Source organism: Lactuca saligna, chromosome 1 (assembly GCF_052625555.1).
Source record: "Lactuca saligna cultivar CGN05327 chromosome 1, ASM5262555v1, whole genome shotgun sequence".
In the NCBI taxonomy this organism is placed as follows: domain Eukaryota; kingdom Viridiplantae; phylum Streptophyta; class Magnoliopsida; order Asterales; family Asteraceae; genus Lactuca; species Lactuca saligna.
In genome coordinates this window covers 154,379,333-154,404,992 of record NC_136417.1, presented here as the reverse complement: position 1 = coordinate 154,404,992, position 25,660 = coordinate 154,379,333, and the positions used below count along the sequence as shown (strand labels likewise).

General features: G+C 42.1%; 19 non-coding genes and 6 pseudogenes across 19 annotated transcripts; all 25 read left to right on the top strand.

Annotated features, from left to right (window-relative positions):
- The first annotated feature begins 68 nt into the window (after positions 1-68).
- On the top strand, positions 69-187 carry LOC145027256 (5S ribosomal RNA). Its single transcript, XR_013675186.1, has one exon. It is a non-coding gene; the product is annotated as a 5S ribosomal RNA (ribosomal RNA).
- A 230-nt stretch (positions 188-417) lies between these two features.
- On the top strand, positions 418-536 carry LOC145027282 (5S ribosomal RNA). The gene has a single exon (XR_013675210.1). It is a non-coding gene; the product is annotated as a 5S ribosomal RNA (ribosomal RNA).
- Positions 537-17,781: 17,245 nt separating this feature from the next.
- Positions 17,782-17,900, top strand: LOC145027441 (5S ribosomal RNA). Its single transcript, XR_013675359.1, has one exon. It is a non-coding gene; the product is annotated as a 5S ribosomal RNA (ribosomal RNA).
- A 237-nt stretch (positions 17,901-18,137) lies between these two features.
- LOC145027602 (5S ribosomal RNA) lies at positions 18,138-18,255 on the top strand. Its single transcript, XR_013675514.1, has one exon. It is a non-coding gene; the product is annotated as a 5S ribosomal RNA (ribosomal RNA).
- A 233-nt stretch (positions 18,256-18,488) lies between these two features.
- LOC145026503 (5S ribosomal RNA) lies at positions 18,489-18,607 on the top strand. The gene has a single exon (XR_013674473.1). It is a non-coding gene; the product is annotated as a 5S ribosomal RNA (ribosomal RNA).
- Positions 18,608-18,839: 232 nt separating this feature from the next.
- On the top strand, positions 18,840-18,958 carry LOC145027673 (5S ribosomal RNA; annotated as a pseudogene).
- A 233-nt stretch (positions 18,959-19,191) lies between these two features.
- LOC145026968 (5S ribosomal RNA) lies at positions 19,192-19,310 on the top strand. The gene has a single exon (XR_013674916.1). It is a non-coding gene; the product is annotated as a 5S ribosomal RNA (ribosomal RNA).
- A 234-nt stretch (positions 19,311-19,544) lies between these two features.
- On the top strand, positions 19,545-19,663 carry LOC145027437 (5S ribosomal RNA). The gene has a single exon (XR_013675356.1). It is a non-coding gene; the product is annotated as a 5S ribosomal RNA (ribosomal RNA).
- Positions 19,664-19,896: 233 nt separating this feature from the next.
- On the top strand, positions 19,897-20,005 carry LOC145027753 (5S ribosomal RNA; annotated as a pseudogene).
- A 234-nt stretch (positions 20,006-20,239) lies between these two features.
- LOC145027410 (5S ribosomal RNA) lies at positions 20,240-20,358 on the top strand. Its single transcript, XR_013675329.1, has one exon. It is a non-coding gene; the product is annotated as a 5S ribosomal RNA (ribosomal RNA).
- A 150-nt stretch (positions 20,359-20,508) lies between these two features.
- Positions 20,509-20,626, top strand: LOC145027714 (5S ribosomal RNA; annotated as a pseudogene).
- A 125-nt stretch (positions 20,627-20,751) lies between these two features.
- Positions 20,752-20,870, top strand: LOC145027514 (5S ribosomal RNA). The gene has a single exon (XR_013675429.1). It is a non-coding gene; the product is annotated as a 5S ribosomal RNA (ribosomal RNA).
- A 237-nt stretch (positions 20,871-21,107) lies between these two features.
- On the top strand, positions 21,108-21,225 carry LOC145027626 (5S ribosomal RNA). Its single transcript, XR_013675534.1, has one exon. It is a non-coding gene; the product is annotated as a 5S ribosomal RNA (ribosomal RNA).
- A 234-nt stretch (positions 21,226-21,459) lies between these two features.
- On the top strand, positions 21,460-21,578 carry LOC145027265 (5S ribosomal RNA). Its single transcript, XR_013675194.1, has one exon. It is a non-coding gene; the product is annotated as a 5S ribosomal RNA (ribosomal RNA).
- Positions 21,579-21,812: 234 nt separating this feature from the next.
- LOC145027521 (5S ribosomal RNA) lies at positions 21,813-21,931 on the top strand. Its single transcript, XR_013675436.1, has one exon. It is a non-coding gene; the product is annotated as a 5S ribosomal RNA (ribosomal RNA).
- A 242-nt stretch (positions 21,932-22,173) lies between these two features.
- Positions 22,174-22,292, top strand: LOC145027629 (5S ribosomal RNA). Its single transcript, XR_013675538.1, has one exon. It is a non-coding gene; the product is annotated as a 5S ribosomal RNA (ribosomal RNA).
- Positions 22,293-22,529: 237 nt separating this feature from the next.
- On the top strand, positions 22,530-22,650 carry LOC145027685 (5S ribosomal RNA; annotated as a pseudogene).
- A 207-nt stretch (positions 22,651-22,857) lies between these two features.
- Positions 22,858-22,972, top strand: LOC145027768 (5S ribosomal RNA; annotated as a pseudogene).
- A 231-nt stretch (positions 22,973-23,203) lies between these two features.
- Positions 23,204-23,322, top strand: LOC145027580 (5S ribosomal RNA). The gene has a single exon (XR_013675492.1). It is a non-coding gene; the product is annotated as a 5S ribosomal RNA (ribosomal RNA).
- A 238-nt stretch (positions 23,323-23,560) lies between these two features.
- On the top strand, positions 23,561-23,679 carry LOC145027414 (5S ribosomal RNA). Its single transcript, XR_013675333.1, has one exon. It is a non-coding gene; the product is annotated as a 5S ribosomal RNA (ribosomal RNA).
- Positions 23,680-23,899: 220 nt separating this feature from the next.
- Positions 23,900-24,015, top strand: LOC145027597 (5S ribosomal RNA). Its single transcript, XR_013675509.1, has one exon. It is a non-coding gene; the product is annotated as a 5S ribosomal RNA (ribosomal RNA).
- A 246-nt stretch (positions 24,016-24,261) lies between these two features.
- Positions 24,262-24,380, top strand: LOC145027708 (5S ribosomal RNA; annotated as a pseudogene).
- A 231-nt stretch (positions 24,381-24,611) lies between these two features.
- Positions 24,612-24,730, top strand: LOC145027526 (5S ribosomal RNA). The gene has a single exon (XR_013675441.1). It is a non-coding gene; the product is annotated as a 5S ribosomal RNA (ribosomal RNA).
- A 242-nt stretch (positions 24,731-24,972) lies between these two features.
- On the top strand, positions 24,973-25,091 carry LOC145027617 (5S ribosomal RNA). Its single transcript, XR_013675528.1, has one exon. It is a non-coding gene; the product is annotated as a 5S ribosomal RNA (ribosomal RNA).
- A 237-nt stretch (positions 25,092-25,328) lies between these two features.
- LOC145027614 (5S ribosomal RNA) lies at positions 25,329-25,447 on the top strand. Its single transcript, XR_013675525.1, has one exon. It is a non-coding gene; the product is annotated as a 5S ribosomal RNA (ribosomal RNA).
- Positions 25,448-25,660: the final 213 nt, after the last annotated feature.

Here is a 25,660-nt window from a genome sequence, read left to right as displayed (position 1 = left end):
AGCGTATCAAAACAAAGGAGGTTTTGCGTCTTGTAACACATAAAAGCAATAAAAATGGATAATATTTTGGGTGCGATCATACCAGCACTAATGCACCGGATCCTATCAGAACTCCGCAGTTAAACGTGCTTGGGCGAGAGTAGTACTAGGATGGGTGATCCCCTGGGAAGTCGTCGTGTTGCACCCGCCTTTTTCGTTGTTCGTTTGCGTTTTTTTTACATTTTACATGCGGTTTTTTGGTTTTTTCCTTTCTTTCTTGCTATTTGTATGCTCGGGTGCCCTCCGGTTCATGGTTGATGGTTTTCATATTTTTGGATCACAGTCGATCGATCACGTGGGTCCCACGTCCAGCGTACCAAAACAAAGGAGGTTCTGCGTCTTGTAACACATAAAAGCAATAAACATGGATAGTATTTCGGGTGCGATCATACCTGCGCTAATGCACCGGATCCCATCATAACTCCGCAGTTAAGCGTGCTTGGGCGAGAGTAGCACTAGGATGGGTGACCCCCTGGGAAGTCCTCGTGTTGCACCCCCCCCCCCCTTTTTGTTGTCCGTTTGCTTTTTTTTTTACATTTTACATGTGGTTTTCTTGGTTTTTTTTCCTTTCTTTCTTGCTATTTCTTTGCTTGGGTCCCCTCCGGTTCATCGTTGATGGATTTCGTATTTTTGGAACGGAATCGATCGACCACATGGGTCCCACGCCCCGCGTACCATAACAAAGGAGGTTCTGCGTCTTGTAACACATAAAAGCAATAAACATGGATAGTATTTCGGGTGCAATCATACAAGAACTAATACACCGGATCCCATCAGAACTCCGCAGTTAAGCTTGCTTGGGCGAGTGTACGACATTGTTCCATGTATTTGTCCGGCTGATATCATGAGAACGGAGGATTATATGATCACTTATCTAAAATGGCGCTTCATAGTTCAATAGAGGTTTAGGGATCTACGATTGCTGGTTGGTTCCTGAAGTAACTTACGAATATATAGTTATTAGACTTATCCAAGTGGGAGTCTGTTGGATAAGGTGTCTAAGTCCGTAACTTATTTAGTATATACTTGACCCAACCCGACATGGTCCATTTGGGTTGCATTTCATCCAAACTATTTATGGATAATTTTATGAGAGTTATACACATATGATTATTAATAGATTATAAGTTATAATATATCAATATGAAGTCACGTTATTTAATTAGTCTTAGTCTTAAATTAATTATGAATTAATTTAGAGATTAAAAGGAGGACTAATTAGATTGTGGGCTATTGGTTTTATATGGTGTAGGCTAACACTCATTTGTTAATGGGCTAGGTTTGTATGGAAGTCCATGGATGATCCATGGAGCTTTTCACCCATGGATCCTTGGAAAAGGAAAGTTCATGGGTTATTAGGGTTTCACCCTAATCATGTACACTATATAAGCATGCTTTTGTTGCATGAAATAGCCACTAGTATGTGTTTGTGTGTGACCGATTTTATAAGTGTGTATACACTCTCTCAAAGTTTTCCAAGAGTTTGTGGTGATTTGTGATTCCATTTGAGGCATTCACACTATTGGTGCTTGGCCCACAAACTCCTTAGGAATCAAACTCATCATCAAAAGGTATGTAATCTCATCTAATTCTTTTATGTTCAAAAGCACCCCATGCCAGGTTAGATAGGTTATGAACCTTGGAAAAATTATTATTTTGCATGTATTTAGACAAACATAGATCCAAGGTTTATTAGGGTTGCATGCACACTTAGGAAGTGTTAGATTGCTCAAAACCCAACAGTGGTATCAGAGCCTAGGCTTGCTTGTTTGATACTTGATGCAAAATAGTGAAAAAAGTTGAAATTTTTGCTGTCTGCATGATGGACTCGCCGAGTCCAAGGCAAAATTCATCCTACTCGCCGAGTAGGTTCGTGCACTCGGCGAGTAGAAGGTTCAGAATGCAGATTTTCAACTTTTGCTGCTGGAAATGGACTAGAAACTTTATTCTAAACTGTTTTGATGTTTTAAAACTTATTTTAGTTGGTGTAATGGTTGTTCGAATCCGTTTACAATAGCATATATCAAAATTTCATGCTTTGTATGTGTTCATATAATTCTTGAAACTTTGATAATCATGTTCATGTTCTTATGAATTTAGAAGATGATAGGAATTATTTGCTGAATTGTTTAGAATTAATTCTTGATCATTTATGTGTTTTAATGGAGTCCATAATTTGTCCTCAAGTTATGGATATCCAAAGATCACTTTTCTTTAACACACATTAAAAACACATAAGTTACATAAAATGAAGAGTCTTCATTTTATGAACCTTTAATTCATAAGTTATGAAATGAAAAGTTTTGAAGAGTTACAAAACTTGCCCTCAAGTTTTGGAATTTGGAAAAGTTTCACACACTTTAATAAACTTTAATTCCAACACTTAGAATTTTAAAAAGTTAAAATTCAACACTTATACTATTTATAACATTAATGGTTAATTATATATATATATATATACACACACACACACACACACACACACACACACATATATATATATATATATATATATATATATATATATATATATGTATGTATGTATAAGAACAAGTCGTTTTACCGTTAGTAGGCCTCATTCACGAAGCCGGTCTATAAGGTGGGTATAAGGTTGTTGCCTATAAAATGGCGACTTAATGGGTGTCCACTCTCACCCACCGCTTGCTTGATCAGTGGAGGGTCGTTAGCCGAACGGGTAGGACAATGACTTTAAATTATCATTAAAAGTATAATGAATATTATAAAGTAACTAAATGTTTTATTTAATTCCCAATCTTAGTTACTTTAGGAAAAATGTGAATTTGGTGTTAGCCCATAGAATTCACACTTTGTACCTTACCAAGCCATTGGTGAAGCGTGTGTGGTTAACCGGCACACTAACTTGGACTAGTAAGGATCACGAAGGGTGACTTAATGTTTGTCATAGATCAATGGAGCGTGTGTGGTTAACCAGCACATTGATTATGTGATAATATTAAGGGTACCAAGTGAATTGGTATGGTTATTCACACCTTGTTTTGTGATCCTCGGCATCCCAGTCACAAAATTTGAGAGGGCACACTCGAGATTGAAACATACCATTAAAAAGTTCAATGAATCTCAAAAGATCTAGGAATTTCAAATCCAATTAAAACCTAATAAATTATTTCATTTTTCATGGTGGAAATTGGTGAATCGTCATTCGCCTACCTTCAAATATTTTATAGCTTGGATTACGGCATCCCTCTTCCAAGTTATAAAATATTGTGTTGGGTCCTAGCCTTAATATTTCGTATTGGGTGTTATATTAAGGACTTTGAATCAACTAACTTGATTTTCTCCCATTATAGATGTCTGGTTCAGACAACTATGATCTTCTCAAATCTCTTGAAGATGGTGTCCCTCAACATCATGCTTCACTTCCTCCACCTCCTCCAATTATTCTCCCTCACCTACAAGTTCATGAAAAGTTTAAAGTCACTCAATCCTTATTGGCAAGCATAGTCTATGTGTGCTCACATCTTGGAGATAAAGTCACATATTGACAAGCCGGGAGAGTTGGGTGTCAAAGTCTTGTGAAAGTTGGATATTCAATCACTTTCTTGGTAACATAGTGAGTCCCTTTGGGACTACTATGAGGCAGACTATGACATGACCCTTAATGATGTTATCTATTTGCTTGGTGTTGTGGAATCAGCAATGATTTGGAACACCAGTAAAGCAAATTTGATTAAAAGAACAACTTCCCAAGTCTTAAATGGACATTGACAATGGTAGCATTGGATATCTAGAAAAATATTTCTCTTCCCAATGGAAAGAGATTGGCTATAGTCAACTCGGTTGACCAAATAGTAAAGAGAAAGGCAAATTCCGAGATAGTCTCATGTGCCATTACCAAAGGGTCCATGTGTTTTGTTGCCAAAGGAAGGGGCATTGGTTGCTGTAACGCTCCATTTATTTAAATAAATTAATAAATATAAGTCTCGGACTAATTTGTGAAGAATTTTAGAAGTCGGAGATTAAAATTGTCAGTTCCGGATTAGTCTTATAAATATTTATGAAGGTAAGGACCACGTGGTAAATTATCGAGACTTAAGATGGATAGATTATGAGAAGTAAGGATTAAATGGTTATTTTGGACTTCATTGTAAAGAGTTTTGAAAGTTAGGGTTTATAAAGTAAACAAATAAGGGTGGAGGGGCTGAAGTCGAAAAATCATATCATATGTTTGAAAATGAATCCGGTGAGGGGGACTAAACTTGTTAAAATATTACAAGTTTGAAGAAAGAACACGGGTGAAGCCCCGTCATTCCTCCCGTGTATGAGGATATAACCCAAGTGAAACCCTAAACCTAATCCTTAGCAGCCGCCACCTTGTGACTCCACAGCCGTCGTCTCTCCCAACCTCAAGCCTCCCATCACCGGCTGTCACCCTCCTTCTCAGACTTCCGGCACCGAGACTACCACCATAAACCTGCTGCCGCCGAGCCTCCACTATTCTTCTTCTCATTCTCCTCCTTCAGTCGCAGTTGTCTTCATTGCCCCTGTCAGGCAAGACCGATGAGCTCATTCCAGTCGATACCGCGACCGTTGTCAATGCCAAGAAGCCGTCGCGTTATCTAGTTGCCGACGAGGACGAGAGGCCGCTACTCCGACGTCACTTAGTCATTAGGATCGGGAAAGATTTCGTGGTTAGGTCGGTATCTCGCATAAACGACATATGTGAGCCTTGAACCGATACAGGGTTAGGGAGGCCAGTCGTGCACGTCTCGTAAGCGTCGTTATTTTACCTCTCTCATTCCTACTCTCCTGCTGTGGCGCTATCTCCGAGAAGGCATGGTTTCTACCGTCCAACAACCGCCGCTGTTTCCGCTTGGGTTGATGCTGCCATCGATGACAGCCACCAGGTGGGTGGCTAAGCCCTTGAACAAGTCAGAATCGCATATGTGGGTTGTTGATGGTGTTGATACTGGATAATTGAATAGGTACCCACCATGGCCGCCAGCCATGGTGGTTTCCGCCAAGCACCGCTGCCGGCCACCACGGTGTGGTTGTGTGTGTGTCTGTGTGTTAGTTAGTGTGTGTGTATAAAGCATTGTAATTGTAATTTCCAAAAGATTAATGAAATGAAAAACCACCACCCTAGGGTGGTGGCCGCCGCCGTAAGCCGCCACAGACCACCTCTACCCGAAGTGGTAGTGGGTGGTGCCCCTCAAGCAAAACCCTAATTGTGAGTAATTGGGCCTTAGACTTATTGGACCCACTTTTGGGACATTGGGATTAGATTGTGAATTAAGCCCAAACTATTTCATGTCATTTATCAAGTAGAGTAAAGAACTTACTGGACTAAGTCCATAATGAGCTAATTGAGAACATATTAAAATTTGAGAAATTATCAGCACACACACGAGACTTGTTTAATAAGTGAATATTATATAATAATCATTGGCAGAAATTAATCTAAGCAATAATGGACTTAATGGATTAAGTCCTTAATGGATTAAGTCCCTAGTGGGTTAAGTAAGAAACACTTAACCCTAGTTATCATTTGATGTGAAACCCTAATTTCACTTGGGCTTTGTATTGGGCCATCCGAGAATAATCAAATGGACTAGAGTAATTAGTTGGGCTTTAGGGTGAGGCCTATATGAAGGATTGGGCCCAATTTGGAAAATTGGGCCATAGTTGGGGCCTAGATGGTTGTATGATATCGGGCCCGAGAATGATACATGTTGGACTGGACTGATCATTGGGCCATATGTTGGACTTTGATCCTTAGTTGACTTCGGGCCTATGGATTGGGCTTTGGGCTTGGGTAAGCAAAGCTAGGGGTAATGTAGTAATTATCCAAAGCATGTATTTTTAGTTATGTGTTAGAACCCAATTATTAATTGGGTGTTATTTGGTGTTGATAGTTCGGGAATCTGTCAGCCAGCAGCTGGGGTGGAGTCTGCGGGACTTCAACAGTGTGGGATTGTGTCTGCGGGACTTCAGCAGTGTGAGGTGAGTTTCCTTCCAGTAGGAATGGGTCTAAGGCCACAATGCCGGCCCGTTTAGTAGCAGTAGTTTCCGGATTTTGGTCTGATGCAGTTGTTAGTTTGTTTGATGCCTTCGTGGCTCAGACAGGATTTATGTGTTAAGTGTTATGGGCTATGGCCTGACGTAGTATGCAGTATATGGGTTTATGATCATGTGTGTTATGCTATTTGATATGTGTTTTTGCTATGCTATGCTATGCCCAGTCAGTTCTGGATTTCGGTCTGATGCAGTTAGTTCCGAACTTCGGTCCGATGCAGGGGACAAGGTCCCAGTCAGTTCCGGACTTCAGTCCGATGCAGTCAGTTCCGGACTTCAGTCCGATGCAGTTAGTTCCGGACCTCGGTCCGATGCAGGGGACAAGGTCCCAGTTAGTTCCGGACTTCGGTCCGATGTAGGGGACAAGGTCCCAGTCAGTTCCGGACTTCGGTCCGATGCAGTTAGTTCTGGACTTTGGTCCGATGCAGGGGACAAGGTCCCAGTCAGTTCCGGACTTCGGTCCGATGCAGCTAGTTCCAGACTTCGGTCTGATGCAGTGGGCAAGGCCCAGTATGTGCTTATTTATATACTGTATGGTATGTGGTAGTTTGGGGGAGCTCACTAAGCTTCGTGCTTACAGTTTCAGTTTTGGTTTCAGGTACTCAGTTTTCAAAAGAGGGGCTCGGGAAGATTGCAGTGCACACACCATTTGTTCAGCCTGGGATGTTTATACTCTGATATATTTGACAGTTATTATAATATTTTGAGATACATTGCTTATGATTTCTATATGAGGTTTATTGACTATGGTTTTAACATTTAATTAAACAAAATTTTCAGACTGTGTTTTTGGGATGTTACAAGTTGGTATCAGAGCCTTGGTTTGAGGGATTCAGACATACTTGAGAGTGTGTCTGGACTCAAAATAAGGAAGTGGTATAGAGTTTTCAAAAGAAAAATCATGGTTACAAAAGGATTTTGAGAAAAGAAAACAATTTTAGAAAAGTATAAAGAAAAGAGTTTTAGAAAAAGTAAAAAGAGTTTTGAAAAGAGAAAAGGGTGTGGTGCATGCAATCAGCCGAGCTCAAGTAAGTACTCCCAAATTACCCATACAAGTTATGTTATGATTATCAGTTCCAGTTTCAGTTTCAGTTTCAGTTTCAGCTTCAGTTTCAGTAGAACAGCATGCTAGAATAGGACTAAGGATCTAGGATGATGCCTTATGTGCCTGTTTTATGTGTTTCAGCTTGATAAGAATTTCATGCTAGTAATGAGTAGACAGTAGTAGGATAGCCTGTGTAGGTTATGCCTGATAGTATGAGTTTAGTATTGTATGCTAGTACAGTTTCTCGTTATGAGAATAGTTTTGCCTGAGTATGTTTCCTTTATCCGAATGCTGCTTGCTTTGTGCTTTGTGGGACTCTGAGTGATGGGAGTTAGCCATTAGGTGAATACGTCACACCACATGTGATCAGGGTTGAATAATCTCAGAGTGCTGGATTTGGCCCTATTGCGCAGCTCTTGTTTGAGTCCAACCGTTATAGGGACGAGACTTTTACTCGAAGGATTATCCGAGCCTCCTTGCATGTGATGGTATTCAGGTGGTGACTAATTGGCATTACAAGGAGGCCTTCAGCAGCTGAGGACTGGTTTGGGTGGAGTCAGAAGTCCCCTAGGGAAAGCCTAGGAAAGTAGTAGCAGAGATTTGTAGCAGTAGAGTGACTTAGTGGAGTCGAGGCAGTTCTTGAGGAAAGTACGGATAGATGTGGAAGGTAGTATGGGCCCGTACTACTGAAAGCAGAGGATCCGTACTCGAATCAAGGAAGGCTGAGATGAATCCAGGGAACTTGTAGTGTGTGAGATCCCTCGAGATTGGGTGAGTATTGTGATGTTAGTGACGGCATGTTGCTGAGTATAGTGACGCTACGTGGTAGACCAGATGGTAGTTCTGGTGTCGACAGGGGATCAGGCTCGGACTCTAGAGCTGGGCAGATTGATGATCAGATGAGGGAGTTCATTTCATCTGAGAATTTTGCGCAATATGGTTGAGCAGACTCCTATGATCCTCAGTGTGATCAAGGAGGGGCATTATGGAAATTTGTGATGAGAGGCCGAGTGCATTCTGCACTGAGATAGCAGTAGTCATGATAGAGACCCGTACGTTGATGTTTCGGGAATTCACAGTTTGTGAGGCTTCAGATTGTCAGGGGGTTAGGGACCCCATTGTTAGCGGCAGATGGTTGGCAGATGTTGCCAACACATTTCGTACCAGATGTTGTCTTGAATGGAGACAAGGTCTGACTTACTTCCTATCTCCTGAGGGATAGAGCACGAGATTGATAGGAAGAGGTTGGTAGTGAGTTGAGTGGTGACGTGGTTGATGTTATGTCATGAGATGACTTCCAGACCAGATTATGGGCAGAGTGTGCCCAGGCGATTGAGGCGCAACAGTTGGCGCAAGAGTTGTTAGATCTCCACCAGAAGACTAAGACTGTGGCAGAGATCACTGCCAAGTATCGGGAAAGAGCTTATATGGTACCACAATATGCAGCAAATGAGGTAACAAAGAAGGTAAGTTATCAGAACATATTGTAGAATGATAGCAGGGAGATCATGAGTACCTCGGGGTGCAAGATCCTGAATGATACGACTTCTAGAGGTCGAGAGCGGGATATTGACTTAGAGCACATTGTTAAGAGGGAACCAGATCAGTTGCTTATAGTAAAGGGTCTCGGGAGGAGACCGTAGATTTTAGATCAGCTTCTGAGAGGCCAGCGGGGTCAGAATCGGTGCAGCACTTGTGGGAAACTGCACAAGGGAGCCTTTTGTTCCAAGGGTTGAGTAAGTGTAACCCTTTGTTATCCTCGGTTCGTGTCTGAATTACATTTTCAAGAGATGTCATATGTCAATTGCATACCGAGAAGCATTAGTGAATAGTGATAGAGCAATCCCCCATATTATGGTATTGGGAAAGTACAGCGTCATCTTGGTTTATTCCAAGACCGAGGAGCAGCACGAGAAGCACCTGCGGGAGGTGCTAGAGACTTTGAGGAGGAAGAGAATTTTCGCAAGGTTCTTTAATCGTGAGTTCTGGTTGCACGGGGTGCAATTTCTTGGGGTACCTCGTCAATCGGAAGGATATTCTAGTCAATCCGGCCAAGATAGAGGCCGTGATAAAGTGGGAGATTCCGATGGTCTCCAATTGAGATTCGGAGTTTCCTGGGTTTAGCGGGTTATTACCGGAGATTTATTCGAATTTTTTTTAGAGTTGTGTGATCTTTTGGATTAGGTAGTGTGGAAACACTAGCAATGGTAAGTGTGGTTTCTAGCAGATTGGTCATGGGTGGTGAGAAGGATTAGGAATTCTTCCAGTTTTGTGTGCTGTAGGGCATTAGCTAAATCAAAGTAGGGGAGAATCACCCAAGGATTCAGAAGCGATGCAGTTTTGAGACTAGGATAAGTTTCGCATCCTTATTGGGAAGGAAGATAGCCCAAGTGGTTATATGGTTTGAGGATAGTGTGAGATGAAAGTTCGGAAAAGCATGCCAATAAGGAGATCGCGTTCTCGTGATGTTACTAGTAAGCCTTAGGGAATCAGGTTTGGGATTCCATTCAGGACATGACTTCAGTTGAGTGCGGGGCAAGCGCGTGTTCGATCCAGCATCAGAGTGTTGTAAGCCTGCGGGTGTAGCCGTAGCATTCACTAGCAATCAGATAGTATTAGAGTGTTGTAAGTCTGCGGGTGTAGCCGTAGCATTCACAAGATTAGCAGATAGTACTAGAGTGATGTGAGTCTGTGGGTGTAGCCGCAGCTTTCACTAGGTTGGTAGATAGCGTGAGTGCGTTGTTAGGACGCAGAAAGATCAGTAGTACTCACCATTTCAGGTATAGCAGTAAGGATATGGAAATCCATGGATTGGATTTCGGGATTTCCCAGACGGATTAGACCTATTGATAAGACTGTAGAAGCGCCACTACAGAGAAGAGAGCAAAGAAGCAGTGGACTGCTTGAGGTCATTTATGACATTAGGCTACCAATGATCATGTAGCACTCGCGTTTAGCTTTGGGTTTTGGTGACGTCAGGATTTGACGCATGGAACCAATCAGTTAGAGCAGAAGCCCGTTAGGGCCGCAGTGATGAGAAAACTAGTAGCAACTAGATCCATAGAAGGATTTCGTTCAGAAGTTGTGCGAGGCGGATAAGTAGGGAGTCCTTTGACTCTGCAGTTGGGTTGGAACTCGATAGTTCAGATGATTGGCAGAAAATTGGGACCATGTAGGTCTCGGTAGATGTCAGGAAGCAGCTACATGGCAGCATATAGTTTCAGGCAATTCAATGAATCAGGCAGTTCAGTGTTCAGACAGTTCAGTGTTTCGAGCAGTTCAGTGTTCAGACAGTTCAGTGTTTCAGGTAGTTACAACTCTTGGGCAATGTTAGTAATTGAGCCTTAAGTTGCAAGTACAGACAAGAATGATTAGGTTTGTGAACCTGTTTTGTAGTGGGAGTTCTCGAGCTAGCAGAAGTTGAGTAGTCAGTTGAGAGATAAGCAGGTTGGTTTCATCGATAATGATTTAGTATGAGTGGTCTCTCAGGGATTCAGACCATATCGAGACAGTAGATTTCAGACATAGCAGATGTGATCTTGTTGCGAGGAATTCATTTATCTGGGGATTATAGAACCCTGCCAGGGTTGGTCACAGTTACCCAAGAAAGGCTAGGGTGTGCCCAGGATGGTGACCATGTTGCTAGAGCGGTTTAGCGTGAAAGGAATAGTAAGGAGCGATTTCGAGGACGAAATCTAATTTAAGTGGGGGAGAGTTGTAACGCTCCATTTATTTAAATAAATTAATAAATATAAGTCTCGGACTAATTTGTGAAGAATTTTAGAAGTCGGAGATTAAAATTGTCAGTTCCGGATTAGTCTTATAAATATTTATGAAGGTAAGGACCACGTGGTAAATTATCGAGACTTAAGATGGATAGATTATGAGAAGTAAGGATTAAATGGTTATTTTGGACTTCATTGTAAAGAGTTTTGAAAGTTAGGGTTTATAAAGTAAGCAAATAAGGGTGGAGGGGCTGAAGTCGAAAAATCATATCATATGTTTGAAAATGAATCCGGTGAGGGGGGACTAAACTTGTTAAAATATTACAAGTTTGAAGAAAGAACACGGGTGAAGCCTCGTCATTCCTCCTGTGTATGAGGATATAACCCAAGTGAAACCCTAAACCTAATCCTTAGCAGCCGCCACCTTGTGACTCCACAGCCGTCGTCTCTCCCAACCTCAAGCCTCCTATCACCGGCTGTCACCCTCCTTCTCAGACTTCCGGCACCGAGACTACCACCATAAACCTGCTGCCGCCGAGCCTCCACTATTCTTCTTCTCATTCTCCTCCTTCAGTCGCAGTTGTCTTCATTTCCCCTGTCAGGCGAGACCGACGAGCTCGTTCCAGTCGATACCGCAACCGTTGTCAATGCCAAGAAGCCGTCGCGTTATCTAGTTGCCGACGAGGACGAGAGGCCGCTACTCCGACGTGACTCAGTCATTAGGATCGGGAAAGATTTCGTGGTTAGGTTGGTATCTCGCATAAACGACATATGTGAGCCTTGAACCGATATAGGGTTAGGGAGGCCAGTCGTGCACGTCTCGTAAGCGTCGCTATTTTACCTCTCTCGTCCCTACTCTCCTGCTGTGGCGCTATCTCCGAGAAGGCATGGTTTCTACCGTCCAACAACCGCCGCTGTTTCCGCTTGGGTTGATGCTGCCATCGATGAGAGCCACCAGGTGGGTGGCTAAGCCCTTGAACAAGTCAGAATCGCATATGTGGGTTGTTGATGGTGTTGATACTGGATAATTGAATAGGTACCCACCATGGCCGCCAGCCATGGTGGTTTCCGCCAAGCACCGCTGCCGGCCACCACGGTGTGGTTGTGTGTGTGTGTGTGTGTTAGTTAGTGTGTGTGTATAAAGCATTGTAATTGTAATTTCCAAAAGATTAATGAAATGAAAAACCACCACCCTAGGGTGGTGGCCGCCGCTGTAAGCCGCCACAGACCACCACTACCCGAAGTGGTAGTGGGTGGTGCCCCTCAAGCAAAACCCTAATGGTGAGTAATTGGGCCTTAGACCTATTGGACCCACTTTTGGGCCATTGGGATTAGATTGTGAATTAAGCCCAAACTATTTCATGTCATTTATCAAGTAGAGTAAAGAACTTAATGGACTAAGTCCTTAATGAGCTAATTGAGAACATATTAAAATTTGAGAAATTATCAGCACACACACGAGACTTGTTTAATAAGTGAATATTATATAATAATCATTGGCAGAAATTAATCTAAGCAATAATGGACTTAATGGATTAAGTCCTTAATGGATTAAGTCCCTAGTGGGTTAAGTAAGAAACACTTAACCCTAGTTATCATTTGATGTGAAACCCTAATTTCACTTGGGCTTTGTATTGGGCCATCCGAGAATAATCAAATGGACTAGAGTAATTAGTTGGGCTTTAGGGTGAGGCCTATATGAAGGATTGGGCCCAATTTGGAAAATTGGGCCATAGTTGGGGCCTAGATGGTTGTATGATATCGGGCCCTAGAATGATACATGTTGGACTGGACTGATCATTGGGCCATATGTTGGACTTTGATCCTTAGTTGACTTCAGGCCTATGGATTGGGCTTTGGGCTTGGGTAAGCCAAGCTAGGGGTAATGTAGTAATTATCCAAAGCATGTATTTTTAGTTATGTGTTAGAACCTAATTATTAATTGGGTGTTATTTGGTGTTGATAGTTCGGGAATCTGTCAGCCAGCAGCTGGGGTGGAGTCTGCGGGACTTCAACAGTGTGGGATTGTGTCTGCGGGACTTCAGCAGTGTGAGGTGAGTTTCCTTCCAGTAGGAATGGGTCTAAGGCCACAATGCCGGCCCGTTTAGTAGCAGTAGTTTCCGGATTTTGGTCTGATGCAGTTGTTAGTTTGTTTGATGCCTTCGTGGCTCAGACAGGATTTATGTGTTAAGTGTTATGGGCTACGGCCTGACGTAGTATGCAGTATATGGGTTTATGATCATGTGTGTTATGCTATTTGATATGTGTTTTTGCTATGCTATGCTATGCCCAGTCAGTTCCGGATTTCGGTCTGATGCAGTTAGTTCCGAACTTCGGTCCGATGCAGGGGACAAGGTCCCAGTCAGTTCCAGACTTCAGTCCGATGCAGTCAGTTCCGGACTTCAGTCCGATGCAGTTAGTTCCGGACCTCGGTCCGATGCAGGGGACAAGGTCCCAGTTAGTTCCGGACTTCGGTCCGATGCAAGGGACAAGGTCCCAATCAGTTCCGGACTTCGGTCCGATGCAGTTAGTTCAGGAATTTGGTCCGATGCAGGGGACAAGGTCCCAGTTAGTTCCGGACTTCAGTCCGATGCAGCTAGTTCCAGACTTCGGTCTGATGCAGTGGGCAAGGCCCAGTATGTGCTTATTTATATATTGTATGGTATGTGGTAGTTTGGGGGAGCTCACTAAGCTTCGTGCTTACAGTTTCAGTTTTGGTTTCAGGTACTCAGTTTTCAAAAGAGGAGCTCGGGAAGATTGCAGTGCACACACCATTTGTTCAGCCTGGGATGTTTATAATCTGATATATTTTACAGTTATTATAATATTTTGAGATACATTGCTTATGATTTCTATATGAGGTTTATTGACTATGGTTTTATCATTTAATTAAACGAAATTTTCAGACTGTGTTTTTGGGATGTTACAGTTGCGAAGCTGCCCTATTCACCTGAAAGGTCATAAGGTTGATCAAGTCAAGAGGTTTGACTCTACTTCAGGTAAAGTCCACTTTCTAACTCTATTAAGTTCCTATTTGGAGATTCTTATTACATAATGTGAATGGGTCACATGCTGATGTTTTAAGAATCAAAGAAAACATAGGAAGCTTAAAGTAAGTATATGTTGATTCTGATTACGAAGGTGGGTTTCGATCGCATGGTTAGGTAATCAGAACTTTTAGCTATTGCTTAAGAGTTATAATATATTGCTTATGAATAGATAACAACAAGGTTTTCATGTGGATTGTAAGGATAAGTTTTTCCGCAAAGTTTTAAAATAAAAGAAAAAAAGGGTTTTAATTTTATTTATTTTAAAAATATCCTTACAATGGCATCTGTGGAAAATTGTTGCTTGTATGTTTCCAGTAATAGCAATATTGGAAAGTGGATTTGATTCTTTCATTTGTGGTAGTGTCTAAATTTACCAAATGAAGAAAGTTTTTCATCACCCAAGTTTCAATTGGACGGAAACTTGGAATCATACAAGTTGTATTGTATGATGAATGAGAATTTTCATCTTTGAAAATTAAGACTAATTCTTTGATCACATGTATATGTGAGTCAATTGAAGGACTAAGGAATTAGGAACACTGGGTGTGCGCTGGTCAAGGTCCACCACAAATATTGATTTGTCATGATTTACTAAAGATTAGTAAATATGATTATACTTATAAGGTTAAGTATAATTCTGTAACATTGGAAAGGTTACAATGTATGACAAAACAAATGAGAAGAATCAAATTAGGCAAAAAGATAAAAGTTTCTCAAATTTGAAAGGATGGGAGAGTAATTTAGTATCATATTTCATGATCATCTTAATGATTATGAAACCATTTCACAAATTCATACTCTAAGGACGTCTTAGTGCATTGTTATGGCCAAGAACATAATTCATGAATTGTTGGATTGGTTAAAATCAAGAAGATGAGTCATACTTCATTCCAAAACAATTCTTAGAGTCATACTCCAATATTGTAACATTGAGTGACATAAAGTAAGGTTTAAAACACTTATCAAATGTAGTGTAAAATGTTTCTACCCTTGTACATTTGAGATTGGTAAGTTGTGATGTCTTGGATGAGACAAAGACCAACTAAGACCAATTGTGTGAAATGTTAGTCTTGATAAGAATCCGCACTATCCCTTGAATATTTGTTTTGTCAAGGAATGGTTCTTGACTGGGGAAACTTATATGTCAAGGGGACAGTGGGAGCCTTAAAGATCCTGAAAGAGTTTCAAGATTTAATCAAGAGTAAAACCTGTAATTTATCACTAGCACATGACTTAAGGTTTGCAACCTATCGTGTTGACATAATTCTTATTTCTGTACCCACTTCAAATAAGTTGAATTTGCATGTGAGTTATCAGAGTTCAACTTGGAAGCATTGGTGGGCCTTGTGCTACGAAGGTGACAAGAAACTAAGATTGAAAAAGTTTAATCTATGTATGGCTGAATTTGTCACTAACCGTATCTTGTGATTATGGTTTTGACAAATTAACATGGATAGGAATTCATACACCATAAAATCTATGTGTCATAAGGTTTCTCTCCGATTCATGAGAATAATGGTGAGGAAACGCTTTCACTAAGTAGTTTTTAAGTAGATAGCAATTGTGTTATTTGCATTTTCAAAAGTCGTTAGTGGAGCGTGTGTGGTTAACCGGCACACTAACATGGACTTGTGAGAAATGGAAAATGCCTAAGCAATTGAGACTATGATTATGACATCTCTTTTCATAGTTCTGAAAATTGTTTAGACACACATGTGAGCTATCTAAGAAAGGGTGTATGAATCAAAATTTCAGAAGTCCAGCAGATTTCTGGAAATATGTCAGAGCTAGTGGGAGCATAAGTGTTATGCTAATAATCATCATTTTAGTATGAGCATGATAATTATGATTAGTATTGCAAGCTAGCAATGTTAATTATAGAAAAACAAAAGTTTCAATTCGTGAAGTTGCAAGGGTTGAAAAAGTCGTTTTGCTATAATTAAGGGAGAGGAAATTATACTTCATTTCAATTCTAGAAGCTTAGATTGAGATTTTAATCATCTTTAGTCAAGGACATATATATCAATTTTATGTCTGAATGGTTCGACTTAAGGAAATTCTATATATATTGTTTTCTCAAAATTCAATTATGACTACGACATCCCTCTTCATAGTTAATTTTTGAAAACATGGAAAATAAAAAATATTGTAGCAAAAGACTGGTCTAGTATCATGTCTTTATGTGAGACATCATGAATCGTGTCCCATATGCTTCGGACATAGGATCGATTTCATGTGCTATAATATTCATCCTTTCTAAATTTTCCAAATGCTCAGGGCATTTAGAAGGGAAAACTCTAGAACTGGATATGACTAAAGTGATTAAGCAATTGTCGAGGAAAAATCTGAGGTTCGCCAAAGATTGGTTGCATAGGGAAAGTTGGAAGTATTATGTAAGTTGTTGGAAAGGACCGTATTGACATGTTCTGAAAAGAAGTAACTCTTGTTCGGAAGTGATAGTCAAAATGGGACTATGGAAATGTCTCCATAGGTGGAAGTTATTCAATCTATGTAAGATTAGAAAGCCTTAATGCAAGAAGGATGTTCAAAGCAATGTACTTTGAATATGAGACTTCCGTTCCATAGAAGTTGACCTTCTTTGGAATACTCTGTAATGACTGGTGACAAGGTTTTGGTGACTTTGTGAATAATCATTACAAGAGGAACATTTCGTAAAAGTTTAAAATCTAACAAATTTTTTTGGTAAATGATAGGAATCAGGGATTCTCACATTTACAATAAGTATTTGGGATTGTGAAATGAGTATCATTGGAATCATGTTCAATTGATCTACATCACAATGTAAGGATCATAGACAAACATAGTGAGCATACTTGGAGTATGGCATAACTATTGTTTAGAAAAACAAAGTGTACATGCCAGGAGCATGGGACGACTGTTGTTTTTATTCAAGTCTTAAGTTGATTGTTTGAAACATTATACAATGAATAATGTGTAATCAATATGGTGATAAATAAAAGGTGGTTCTATTTATATTCAAAAGGGTTCTGAGACCATATTGGATTCGATTATTGTTGTGTTTCACTTTGCATGTTTTGACTTCCAAAATAGCTAGGTTATTCTTTTCGAATGACTAAGTTATTTAAACACTCCACACTCTTTCATATGTTGGAAGTAGGTATGAATCAAGACTGTCATGAATCGAGTTTGTAGATGGCTAAATGGGTTTAGTCATAACAATGGTTGCTACAACATTCATAGTGCTCATAAGTTATGAGTATTGGAATAAACCCACGCTCACTTGTATCACTTCATGGAATTTATCTCGAGTGATCGTGAGACGGTAATATCATATCAATCTTCAAACCTAGGGAGATATGAGTTGTTACCTATGAGTTGGTTGTGCATTGATTGCACGTAAACGCATCAGTAAATTGATGTTATAAAACGTGCCTTTGGGTACAATTCAACAAGTAGTAGAACAAGCATATGAGTCGAAGTTTATCTGTTCCTTCTAGAAATAGAAGCGATATTTGGGCCCCTCGATGATTTTGTTGTGACCAATGTACCGGTCGGTCAGAACTAAATTGATGTGTTCAATTATGTTCTTTGTCAAACAAATCGAAAATCGGGAAAAAAACTGCTGGACAATAAGTACGACATTGTTCCATGTATTTGTCCGGCTGATATCATGAGAACAGAGGATTATATGATCACTTATCTAAAATGGCGCTTCATAGTTCAACAAAATTTTCGGGAGCTACGATTGCTGGTTGGTTCCTGAAGTAACATACGAAAATATAGTTATTAGACTTATCCAAGTGGGAGTCTGTTGGATAAGGTGTCTAAGTCCATAACTTATTTGGTATATACTTGACCATACCAGCAATAAACATGGATAGTATTTGTGTGTGATCATACCAGCACTAATGCACCGGATCCCATCAGAACTCCGCAGTTAAGCGTGCTTGGCCGAGATTAGTACTAGGATGGGTGTCTCCCCGGGAAGTCCTCGTGCTGCACCCCCCCCCCCTTTATAGTTGTTCGTTTGCGTTTTTTTTACATTTTACGTGCGGTTTTTTGGTTTTTTTTCCTTTCTTTCTTGCAATTTGTATGCTCGGGTGCCCTCCGGTTCATGGATGATGGTTTTCATATTTTTTGAACGTACCCGATCGGTCACGTAGGTCCCACGCTCCGAGTACCAAACCAAAGGAGGTTATGTGTCTTGTAACACATAAAAGCAATAAACATGGATAGTATTTCGGGTCCGATCATACCAGCACTAATGCACCGGATCCCATCAAAACTCCGCAGTTAAGCGTGCTTGGGCGAGAGTAATACTAGGATGCGTGACCCCCGAGAAGTCCTCGTGTTGCACCCCCCTTTTTCGTTGTCCGTTTGCGTTTTTTTTCAACATTTTACGTGCGGTTTTTTGGTTTTTATTCCGTTCTTTCTTGCTATTTCTATGCTTGGGTGCCCTCCGGTTCATGGTTGATGGTTTCGTATTTTTGGAACGGAGTGGATCGGTCACGTGGGTCCCACGCCCCGCGTACCAAAACAAAGGAGGTTCTGCGTCTTGTAACACATAAAAGCAGTAAATATGGATAGTATTTCGGGTGCGATCATACCAGCACTAATGCACCGGATCCCATCAGATCTCCGCAGTTAAGCGTGCATGGGCGAGAGTAGTACTAGGATGGGTGACCCAATGGGAAGTCCTCGTGTTGCACCCCCTTTTTTCGTTGTCCGTTTGCGTTTTGTTTTACATTTACGTGCGGTTTTTTAGTTTTTTTTCCTTTCTTTCTTGCTATTTCTATGCTCGGGTGCCCTCCGGTTCATGGTTGATGGTTTTCGTATTTTTGGAACGGAGCCGATCGGTCACGTAGGTCCCACGCTCCGCATACCAAAACAAAGGAGGTTCTGCATCCTGTAACACCTAAAAGCAATAAACATGGATAGTATTTCGGGACCGATCATACCAGCACTAATGCACCGGATCCCATCAGAACTCCGCAGTTAAGCGTGCTTGGCCGAGAGTATTACTAGGATGGCTGACCCCCTGGGAAGTCCTCTTGTTGCACCGCCCTTTTTCGTTGTCCGTTTGCGATTTTTTTTTACATTTTACCTGCGGGATTTTGGTTTTTTTCCTTTCTTTCTTGCTATTTCTTTGCTCGAGTGCCCTCCGGTTCATGGTTGATAGATTTCATATTTTTGGAACGCAGCCCTTCGGTCACGTGGGTCTCATGCCCCGCGTACCAAAACAAATGAGGTTATGCGTCTTGTAACAGATAAAAGCAATAAACATGAATAGTATTTCGGCTGCGATCATACCAGCACTAATGCACCGGATCCCATTAGAACTCCGTAGTTAAGCGTGCTTGGGCGAGAGTAGTACTAGGATGGGTGACCCCTTGGGAAGTCCTCGTGATGCACCCTCCTTTTTCGTTGTCCGTTAGCGTTTTTTTTTTACATTTTATGTGCGGGTTTTTGTTTTTTTTTCCTTTCTTTCTTGCTATTTCTATGCTCGGGTGCCCTCCAGTTCATGGTTGATGATTTTCGTATTTTGGGAACGGAGCGTATCGGTCAGGTGGGTCCCACGCCCAGCGTACCAACACAAAAGAGGTTCTACGTCTTGCAACACATAAAAGCAATAAACATGGATAGTATTTCGAATGCGATCATAACAACACTAATGCACCGGATCCCATCAGAACTCCGCAGTTCAGCGTGCTTGTGCGAGACTAGTACTAGGATGGGTGACCCCCTGGGAAGTCCTCGTGTTGCACCCCCCCCTTTTTCGTTGTCCGTTTGCGTTTTTTTACATTTTACGTTCGGTTTTTTGGTTTTTTACCCTTTCTTTCTTGCTATTTCTATGCTCGGATACCCTCCGGTTCATGGTTGATGGTTTTCGTATTTTTGGAACACAGCCGATCGATCACGTGGGTCCCAAGCTTAGCGTACCAAAACAAAGGAGGTTCTGCGTCTTGTAACACACAAAAGCAATAAACATGGATAGTATTTCGAGTGCGATCATACTTGCACTAATGCGTCAGAACTCCGTAGTTAAGCATGCTTGGGCGAGAGTAGTACTAGGATGGGTGACCCCTTGGGAAGTCCTCGTGATGCACCCTCCTTTTACGTTGTCCGGTTGCGTTTTTTTTTAACAGTTCACTTGCGGTTTTTTGGTTTTTTCTCCTTTCTTTCTTGCTATTTCTAAGCTCGGGTGCCCTCCGGTTCATGGTTGATGGTTTTCGTATTTTGGGAACGGAGCGGATCGGTCACGTGGGTCCCACACCCCGCGTACTAAAACAAAGGAGGTTATGTGTCTTGTAACACATAAACGCAATAAACATGGATAGTATCTTGTGTGCGATCATACCAGCACCAATGCACCGGATCCCATCAGAACTCCACAGTTAAGCGTGCTTGGCCGAGAGTAGTACTAGGATGGGTGACTCCCTGGGAAGTCCTCGTGCTGCACCCCCCCCCCCCCTTCATAGTTGTCCGTTTGCGTTTTTTTTTATATTTTTGGAACGGAGTCGATCGGTCACGTAGGTCCCACGCTCCGAGTACCAAACCAAAGGAGGTTATGTGTCTTGTAACGCATAAAAGCAATAAACATGGATAGTATTTCGGGTCCGATCATACCAACACTAATGCATCGGATCCCACTAGAACTCCACAGTTAAGCGTGCTTGGGCGAGAGTAGTACTAGGATGCGTGACCCCCGAGAAGTCCTCGTGTTGCACCACCTTTTTCATTGTCCGTTTGCGTTTTTTTCAACATTTTACGTGCGGTTTTAGATTTTTATTCCTTTCTTTCTTGCTATTTCTATGCTCGGGTGCCCTCCGGTACACGGTTGATGGTTTCGTATTTCGTGTGCGATCATACCAGCACTAATGCACCGAATCCCATCAGAACTCCGCAGTTAAGCGGGCTTGGCCGAGAGTATTACTAGGATGGGTGACCCCCTGGGAAGTCCTCGTGTTGCACCCCCCTTTTTCGTTGTCCGTTTGCGTTTTTTTTTTTTTTACATTTTACGTGCGGTTTTTTGGTTTTTTTCGTTTCTTTCTTGCTATTTCTATGCTCGGGTGCCCTCCGGTTCTTGGATGATGGTTTTCGTATTTTTGGAACGGAGCCGATCGGTCACGTAGGTCCCACACTCCGCGTACCAAACCAAAGGAGGTTATGTGTCTTGTAACACATAAAAGCAATAAACATGGATAGTATTTCGGGTCCGATCATACCAGCACTAATGCACCGGATCCCATCAAAACTCCGAAGTTAAGCGTGCTTGGGCGAGAGTAGTACTAGGCTGCATGACCCCCGGAAAGTCCTCGTGTTGCACCCCCCTTTTTCGTTGTCCGTTTGCGTTTTTTTTCAACATTTTACGTACGGTTTTTTGGTTTTTATTTCCCTTCTTTCTTGCTATTTCTTTGCTCGGGTGCCCTCCGGTTCATGGTTGATGGTTTCGTATTTTTGGAACGGAGCGGATCGGTCACGTGGGTCCCACGCCCCGCATACCAAAACAAAGGAGGTTCTTCGTCTTGTATAACACAAAAGCAATAAACATGGATAGTATTTCGGGTGCGATCATACCAGCACTAATGCACCGGATCCCATCAGAACTCCGTAATTAGGCGTGTTTGGGCGAGAGTAGTACTAGGATGGGTGACCCCATAGGAAGTCCTCGTGTTGCACCCCCCTTTTTCGTTGTTCGTTTGCGTTTTTTTTTTTACATTTTTCGTGCGGTTTTTTGGTTTTTTTCCTTTCTTTCTTGCTATTTCTTTACTCGGGTGCCCTCCGGTTCATTGTTGATAGATTTCGTATTTTTGGAACGGAGCCGATCGGTCACGTGGGTCCCACACTCCGCGTACCAAAACAAAGGAGGTTCTGCGTCTTGCAACACATAAAAGCATTAAACATGGATAGTATTTCGGGTGCGATCATACCAACACTAATAGGCCGGATCCCATCAGAACTCCGCAATTAAGCGTGCTTGGTCGAGAGTAGTACTAGGATGGGTGACCCCTTGGGAAGTCCTCGTGATGCACCCTCCTTTTTCGTTGTCCGTTTACGTTTTGTTTTTTTTTTTTTTACATTTTACGTGCAGTTTTTTGGTTTTTTTCCTTTCTTTCCTTCTATTTATATGTTCGGGTGCCCTCCGGTTCGTGGTTGATTGTTTTCGTATTTTAGGAACGGAGCGGATCGGTCATGTGGTTCCCACGCCCCGTGTACCAAAACACAGGAGGTTCTGTGTCTTGCAACGCATAAAAGCAATAAACATGGATAGTATTTCGGATGCAATCATAATGGCACTAATGCACCAAATCGCATCAGAACTCTGTAGTTAAGCGTGCTTGAACGAGAGTAGTACTAGGATGGGTGACCCCCTGGGAAGTCCCTGTGTTGCACCCTCCCTTTTTCGTTGTTCATTTGCGTTTTTTGTTTTTACATTTTACGTGCGGTTTTTTGGTTTTTATACCTTTCTTTCTTGTTATTTCTTTGCTCGGGTGCCCTCCGATTCATGGTTGATGGTTTTCGTATTTTTGGAACGGAGCCGATCGGTCACGCGGGTCCCACGCCCAACGTATCAAAACAAATGAGGTTTTGTATCTTGTAACACATAAAAGCAATAAAAATGGATAGTATTCTAGGTGCGATCATACCAGCACTAATGGACCGGATCCCATCAGAACTACACAGTTAAGCGTGCTTGGGTGAGAGTGTAGTACTAGGATGGGTGACCCCCTGGAAAGTCCTCGTGTTGCACCCCACTTTTTCGTTGTCCGTTTGCATTTTTTTAGATTTTACCTGCTTTTTTTCCGTTTTTTCTTGTCATTTCTATGCTCGGGTGCCCTCTGGTTCATGGTTGATGGTTTATGTAGCCGATCGGTTACGTGGGTCCCACGTCCCACGTACCAAAACAAAGGAGGTTCTACGTCTTGTAACACATAATAGCAATAAACATGGATAATATTTCAGGTGCGTTCATAACAGTAATGCACCGGATCCCATCAGAACTCCGTAGTTAAGCGTGATTGGGCGAGAGTAGTACAAGGATGGGTCACCCCTGGGAAGTCCTCGTGTTGAACCCCCTTTTCCGTTGTCCGTTTGCATTTTTTTTACATTTTACGTGCGGTTTTTTGGTTTTTATTCCATTCTTTCCTGCTATTTCTATGCTCGGGTTCCCTCCGATTAATGGTTGATGGTTTTCGTATTTTGGGAACGGAGCCGATCGGTCACGTGGGTCTCACGCCCCGCGTACCAAAACAAAGGAGGTTCTGTTTCTTGTAACACATAAAAGCAATAAACATGGATAATTTCTCGGGTGCGATCATACCAGCACTAAAGCACCGGATCATATCAGAACTACGCAGTTAAGCGTGCTTTGGCGAGAGTAGTACTAGGATGGGTGACCCCCTGGGAAATCCTCATGTTGCACCCCCCACCCCCCTTTTCGTTGTTCGTTTTTGTTTTTTTACATTTTATGTGTTGTTTTTTGTATTTTTTTTCCTTTCTTTCTTGCTATTTCTATGCTCGGGTGCCCTTCGGTTCATGGTTCATGTTTTTTGTATTTTTGGAACGCTGCCGATCGGTCACGTGGGTCCCACGCCCAGCGTATCAAAACAAAGGATGTTTTGCGTCTTGTAACACATAAAAGCAATAAAAATGGATAGTATTTTGGGTGCGATCATACCAGCACTAATGCACCGGATCCCATCAGAAATACACAGTTAAGCGTGCTTGGGCGAGAGTAGTACTGGGATGGGTGACCCCGTGGGAAGTCCTCGTGTTGTACCCCCCACTTTCGTTGTCCGTTTGCGTTTTTTTTTATTTTACGTGTATTTTTTCCTTTCTTTCTTGCCATTTCTATGCTCGGGTGCCCTCCAGTTGATGGTTGATGGTTTATGTATTTTTGGAACGGAGCCGATCGGTTACGTGGGTCCCACGCCCCGCGTACCAAAACAAAGGAGGTTCTGCGTCTTGTAACACATAATAGCAATAAACATGGATAATATTTCAGGTGCGTTCATAACACTAATGCACCGGATCCCATCAGAACTCCGCAGTTAAGCGTGCTTGGGCGAGAGTAGTACTAGGATGGGTGACCCCATGGGAAGTCCTCGTGTTGCACCCCCCTTTTTCGTTGTCCGTTTGCGTTTTTTTTTTTTTACATTTTACATGCGGTTTTTTGGTTTTTTTTTTCCTTTCTTTCTTGCTATTTCTATGCTCGGGTGCCCTCTGGTTCATGGTTCATGGTTCATGGTTTTCGTATTTTTGGAACGGAGCCGATCGGTCACGTGGGTCCCACGCCCCGCGTACCAAAACAAAGGAGGTTCTGCGTCTTGTAACACATAAAAGCAATAAACATGGATAGTATTTCGGGTGCAATTATACCAGCACTAATGCACCAGATCCCATCAAAACTACGCAGTCAAGCGTGCTTGGGAAAGAGTAGTACTAGGATGGGTGAACACCTGGGAAGTCCTTATGTTGCACCACCCTTTTTCGTTGTCCGTTTGCATTTTTTTTAAGTTTTACGTGCGGTTTTTCGGTTTTATACCTTTCTTTCTTGCTATTTCTATGCTCGGGTGCCCTCAGATTCATGGTTGATGGTTTTCGTATTTTTGGAACGGAGCCGATCGATCACGTGGGTCCCGCGCCCGGCGTATCAAAACAAAGGAGGTTTTGCGTCTTGTAACACATAAAAGCAATAAAAATGGATAATATTTTGGGTGCGATCATACCAGCACTAATGCATCGGATCCCATCAGAACTACACAGTTAAGCATGCTTGGGCACGAGTAGTACTAGGATGGGTGACCCCCTGGGAAGTCCTCGTGTTGCACCCCCCCCTTATTCGTTGTCCGTTTGCGTTTTTTTTTTTTTTTTAAATTTTACGTGCGGTTTTTTGGTTTTTATTCATTTCTTTCTTGCTATTTCTATGCTCGGGTTCCCTTTAGTAAATGGTTGATGGTTTTCGTATTTTTAAAACGGAGCCGATCGGTCACGTGGGTCCCACGCCCCGCGTAACAAAACAAAAGAGGTTATGTTTCTTGTAACACATAAAAGCAATAAACATGGATAATTTTTCGGGTGCGATCATACCAGCACTAATGCACCGGTTCCCATCAGAATTACGCAGTTAAGCGTGCTTGGGCAAGAGTAGTACTAGGATGGGTAACCCCCTGGGAAATCCTCGTGTTTCACCCCCCTCCCCTTTTTTCGTTGTCCGTTTGTGTTTTTTTTACATTTTACTTGTGGTTTTTTGGTTTTTTTTCCTTTATTTCTTGCTATTTCTTTGCTCGGGTGCCCTCCGGTTCATGGTTCATGGTTTTCGTATTGTTGGACGGAGCCGATCGGTCACGTGGGTCCCACGCCCCGCGTACCAAAACAAAGGAGGTTCTGCGTCTTGTAACTCATAAAAGCAATAAACATGGATAGTATTTCGCGTGCGATCATACCAGCACTAATGCACCAGATCCCATCAGAACTACGCAGTCAAGCGTGCTTGGGCGAGAGTAGTACTAGGATGGGTGTCCCCCCTGGAAGTCGTCGTGTTGCACTCACCTTTTTCGTTGTTCGTTTGCGTTTTTTTTACATTTTACATGCGGTTTTTTGGTTTTTTTCCTTTCTTTCTTGCTATTTCTATGCTCGGTTGCCCTCCGGTTCATGGTTGATGGTTTTCATATTTTTGGATCACAGTCGATCGATCACGTGGGTCCCACGCCCAGCGTACCAAAACAAAGGAGGTTCTGCGTCTTGTAACACATAAAAGCAAT